Genomic DNA, 6,000 nt, shown 5'->3' with positions numbered 1-6,000 from the left:
TGAAGCTCAAGGTCATAAAATTGACTCACATTTTCTTTTGGGGACTGGTTTTTGGCCCGGATGGAGGCATTTTTGGTCCAGATGGCTGTGTTCTCGGCTTCCACTATCGCCACCTTGTCTGAGTGTTGTTGCATAAGGGCAGTCAGAGCTTCGAGTCTGGCCTTGAGACTAGGATTGGTATTATCTGAATTTTCAGCCATCGAGAGTTTCCTTGCGAAGCAGGGTTTGAAAGACGAATGATTGCCAAAGGCTCCACGATGGGCGCTAAACTGTAGATGCAAAAAATATACCGCTACAGAAATAGGGTCTGATCCCGTGAGGTTGAGGCCACCAGCAATCCGCTGTACCTGCACACGTAAGAAAATAAACGTGAAGTGAACGGAAAACACCGGGGTGGTGTTTGTCGTAGGCACTGCGACGCTCAAGTCAACAAGGCTAAATGAGGCTAATCTAGTAAGGGTTAGGGAAAGAGAAGGTTACCAAAAGTCTAGTCAGAGACTACAACTACGGCTGTGATGCGAGGTTCTCAAGAGTGAGAACTACGGGGCTAGAAGGAGTAATGTCCTCCCCTGTGAGAGGGTTGGCCTCTGTTTAAATAGAAACTATAGGATCTTCAAGTCCTAGTAGGACTGTAAGTCCTTTGGAGGTTGAGTTTTAGTGAATAGGAAGGCTTTTGATTCCTTTACCTTAGTAGGAAAAGGAGTCCTAGTTGGTCTAAAATACGGATCTTAGACGAGTTAGGATAGTAATGGATCTCTTCGGTAGAATCCAAATTGTACCGAAATAAGAAGTAGGCAACCTTGGGGTCTAAGTAAACCCTAGGTCCAATAGGTGATCTTGGATCAAATGGCCTAGGCCCAAACAAGCTGATGATGAGGCCTAAATGAATTGGGGTCTTTGCTAATTGGGCTCAAGCAGTGAGCATCAGGATATGTGTGCTGAGCGGACCTAATATGTAAATTTTGTTGCAAGCCCAATCAGAATTGGGCCATGGCTCCGAGCTTTGTTGAAGGTGTCTTCGTCTTTGGGCCGATGACATTTTTTTGCCCTAACATAAACTATAGTGGGTTTTTCTCATCTGTGGATATAGGCGAGTTATGCCGAACCACGTAGATATCGTGTCTTTTTGCGTGATATGATTTTATTCCTATGTTATTTATCTCGAAAGTATGTTTTTCGCTATGCGATCTCCTAACATATGAATCAGCACGGTGATGTTGTAGGGCTTGAAATTGGTGGACTCTTGGGTTTTTCATTCGGTTGGTCAGAAGTTAACAGACTCTTGATAAGGATATGATTGGTGGAATATCAATTGCTTATTAACTTTTAAATCATTAATTAAAGCCAAAGAATTGCTCTATGAATATGTGTTAGGACAGAAATTATTTGATTAATAAAATATAATCCTCGTACTACAAATAGCATTAGTTGGCCTTGTATGTAATTTTTCCCCTCATTGAAGCGGGTATAAGGGTCTTAATAAATTATTAGTATTATATATACCATATAAGTCTTTCAATTAATTAATTCTACACAAGTAGTTATTATCATTATTATTTTCTTAATTTTTATATCAAATGGGGCTGTCACTACTCTATATATATATATCCGGCCGGCATTTGTATTTCCATGTAATAAAATGCCCAGTCATTCAAGTAAGAAGTTAACAATAACTCGTTCCCCATAGTTGATTTAGAGAGGAAATGTAAACCTAGTGAGCTGAAAAGAAACAGAGGAAGTGAAGAAGAAGACTAAAATTTTCGTTAAAATGTATAACTGTCACTGTTACAAGCCTTTTATAATACAAGGTAAGGGTAAATCAGTAAATCCCAAACTACTTTAATATCCTAATATCCTCCCTTCAACAAAACTTCTATCAGTAATAACTGTTACCAACTACTCTAATATCCACCCTTGAACCAAGCATCAATTCCTTGCTGTAGCATTCACTGGCTGCCTTTGTGGAGCTGACAAGCAATTGGTCTACAGGTAGTAATTGGTCTACAGGTTTGCACCAGAATATGCAAATTGTCCAGCAGGTTTTAATGCAGCTCAAGCAACTTCAACGCCACCTGCTTCCAAACAAATAGACAGCACTTCCCAGAACTCCAAAATAATGCTAACAAGTAAAATTCCATAATGCAGCTCAAACAGCTTCAATGTACCAAACAAGCTTTAACAAGCAAAATTCCATAATGCAGCTCTTCCATAATGCATCTCAAACAGCTTCAATGTACCAAACAAGCTTTAACACCAGAATTCCATAATGCAGCTTTTCCATAATGCAACACCAGAATTTCATAATGCAGTTTCAAACAGCTTTAATGCACCAAAACAAGCTTCAACACTAGAATTCCATAATGCAGTTTCAAACAGCTTCAATGCACCAAAACAAGCTTCAACACCAGAATTCCATAATGCAGTTTCAAACAGCTTCAATGCACCAAAACAAGCTTCAACACCAGAATTCCATAATGCAGCTTCAAACAACTTCAATACAGCTGTACTTAAATGAAAACAGAGTTCCAAAACCAACCTCAAACTTTCAGCAAGGAACCCCAAACTTTCCATAAACTGTCTTAAAAAAAAAACAACCTTAAAAAAAAAATCCCAGATCTGTACAATAACTGAGAAACAACTTCAGTCATTTTATATTTGTTTTTTCAGTATCAACACTGATTTCAACAACCAAAACTTCACTGACTGAATCAATATTTTGCACCAGACCATAAATCACAAAAAACAGCAATCAACAGAACATATTCGCAACAACCACAACTGCATCAGATCATAAAAACTCCACCAGAATAGCAATCAACAGAACACATGCACAATAAACCACAACTGCACCAGACCATAAAAAACTACACCAGAACAGCAAAAAAAAAAAACTAAACACATTCGTAATAAACCACAACTGCATATTAGTCCGTTAACTAAACACTACCAGGTGCTTGTACAGTAAGTTTTTCTCGAAGTGGTTCAAACTTGGAAGCTGAAAGTGCCTTAGTAAAGATATCAGCTTTTTGATACTCAGTTGGAACATATTGAACCTTCACCTTGTTGGCTGTAACTTGTTCCCGTATATAGTGAGCATCTAGCTCAATATGTTTAGTCCTACCATGAAAGACAGGATTGGAGGCAAGTGATCCCTCACTCTGGTTGTCACACCAGATAATAGGAATTTCAGTCAACTGAAGACCAATTTCAGAAAAAAGACTGCAGAACCAGGCTATTTCAGTGGACCCTTGTGCAAGAGCCCTATATTCTGCCTCAGTGGAAGAAAGAGCCACTACCTTTTGCTTCCTTGAATTCCACTGAATGAGATTAGACCCAAGAAACACACAGCAGCCACTAGTTGACCTTCTGTCCAGTGGATTGCAAGCCCAATCTACATCTGTGTAACACTCTAGATTAAGCCTATGATTGGGACATAATTGAAGGCCATAATTGGAGGTTCCTTTAAGATATCTCAGTAGCCTTTTACAGGCTTGCCAGTGCAGTTGTGTAGGAGCTTTTAAAATTGACTAAGCTTATTGACTGAGTAAGAAATGTCAGGTCTAGACAATGTCAAATACTGCAGTGCACCCACTATACTTCTGTAGATTGCTGGATTTTCAAAAGGTTCACTATCCTCAAGTGCAAGTTTAGCTCCAGCAGCCATTGGGGTATTACAAGGCTTACAATTAACCATATTTGTTTTAACCAGTAGATCTTTTGCATATTTCTTCTGATTCATATGTATTCCTGTCTTATTTCTTGTCACCTCAAACCCAAGAAAATACTTGAGAGATCCTAAAGCCTTTAATGCAAACTGTGTATTAAGATCAGATACTGTTTTCTGAACCAGATTAGGATCATTTCCTGTGAGTAAAATTTCATCCACATACACTAGAACATACATCAATGTGCCTTCTTTTTGATACACAAATAGACTAGGATCTGCTAGAGAATGAACAAACCCCCAACCAAGAAATGCCTTCTTAAGTTTATCAAACCAGGCCCTAGGGGCCTGTTTAAGTCCATAAAGAGTTTTGGTCAATCTACAAACATGATGAGGATGTTGTGAATCAACAAATCCTTCAGGTTGAACCATATAGACTTTTTCTTGAAGATCTCCATTAAGAAACGCATTATTAATATCTACCTGCTGGATATCCCATCCAAAACTTACAGCCAAGCTCAAAATAACTCTAATAGTTGGAGATTTAACCACTGGACTGGACTAAATGTCTCAAGATAATCTATACCAGGAGTCTGCTGGAATCCTTAGCAACCAACCTGGCTTTAAATCTCTGATAGAACCATCGGATTAGTTTTAACCTTAAAACCCATTTACAACCTACTGGATTCATATCAAAGTTAGCTGGAACAAGCTCCCAGGTCTGATTGGATATCAAAGCATCATACTCAGCCTGCATAGTAGCTTCCAGGATGGATGAGAGAGTCTGCTCTGACCAGTGACTGGTTCTTTGGTATCAGGGATGAAGAGGTCAGTAGGGCAGTGTTATGGGCTTTGGTTTTTGCTCTAGTTAACATAGGATGTGTATTTTCCATAAGGTAAAGGTGTGCTAAGGCAAGTGAACTGCAAGTGGTATAGTTTCAAAGGAGTTATTAGATGAGAGGTTACAGGGGACATCAAGATTCTCAGTCTTAGAGGTTGTGGATCAAGTGAAGACTCAGCATTTTAGAAAATTGGACATCAATAGGCTGACAGGGTATGGAAGTCTGAAGTGAACTGGACTGAGATGAAACTGGGGAATGTATCCGTTGATTTGTCCAATGATCATGTGTTGATGACAGTGGAGGTTGGAGGTAATAGAGGAGCAGAATTAAGTACGCAGTAGTACATGCAGGATGAAACAGTGGGTTGGAATGACTCAGAACTGGATGATATAATAGGTGAAACTGGAGCTGAATTGGTAATGTTCTGAATGGAAAATCGACTCATCAAACTTGACACCTTGAAAAGTATAAATTCTGCCTGAAGGAGCTAAGCACCAACCCTTTATGATGAGACGATAACCAATGAAAGTACACTTGACAGTGTGAAGTTAAACTGTGAGTGGATAGGGTCTAAGGAAAGGGCGTGTTTGTTTTTGGGGTTTGTTTTATGGTGGGTTGGTGGGTGGGGGGGGTATGTAGGTTGGAGGGATGGGGAGTGTTGGGTTTATATTGTGGTGTATTGATTTTTTGGTGGTGGGCGTTTTTGAGGTGTGTGTAAGGGGGGGGGAGGGTGGGGGGGTGGGTGTTGGTGGGGGATAGTTTTATAGTGGATGGTTTTGTTAAGATGGTGGTATGTATTGTTTTTGTTGATTGTTTTTTTAAATTTTTGTTGTTTGTGTATTGTGGTTTTGGGGGTGTTTTGGTTGTAGTTTGTGTGGGAGTTTGTGGTTTTTTATGTTTTTTATGTATGGTATTCGTGTTTTGTTTTTTTTTTTTGGTTTGATTGGTGGTTTTTGGTACATTTTTTTTTTGGTTGTTTTTATGAAGGGGGGCTGAGTGTTTTGTTTGTAGTTATTGGTTTGTGGTAATTTGGGTTTGGAAATTGGGTGGAATGTTTATGTTGGTTTATGAAAAGTTTTTGGGTTAAGAGGTTGTGGTTGGTGTGTTGTTGAAATTTTTGTAGGGGTGGTTTATTATTTTTATATAAAACGTTGATTTTGTTTTGAGGATTTTTGGTTGCGGGTTAATATTTAGGATACGTGTTTTGTTTTTATTTTTTTTTAGTTATTTTTTTGTTTCTTTTTTTTGGTTTTTATTTTGTTTTTTTTTTTATTTTTTTTAGTTGTAGTTTAGTTTTTTTTGTTGTGCATTTATTATTTGTTTTAGTTTTTTTTATGAATAAATTTTTGATTTTTTGTATTTATATTTTATTTTTTTTTTTTTTTTTTTATTTTTTTTTTTTTTTTAGTTGTTGTTTTTTTTGTTTTTGAATTATTTGTTTTTTTATTTTGTAATTTTTTATTTTTTGTTTTTTTTTTTATATTTTTTTTTTTT

This window comes from Pistacia vera, unplaced genomic scaffold (genome assembly GCF_008641045.1).
Source record: "Pistacia vera cultivar Batoury unplaced genomic scaffold, PisVer_v2 Contig994, whole genome shotgun sequence".
Lineage (NCBI taxonomy): Eukaryota > Viridiplantae > Streptophyta > Magnoliopsida > Sapindales > Anacardiaceae > Pistacia > Pistacia vera.
Note: the sequence above shows the minus strand (reverse complement) of the source record.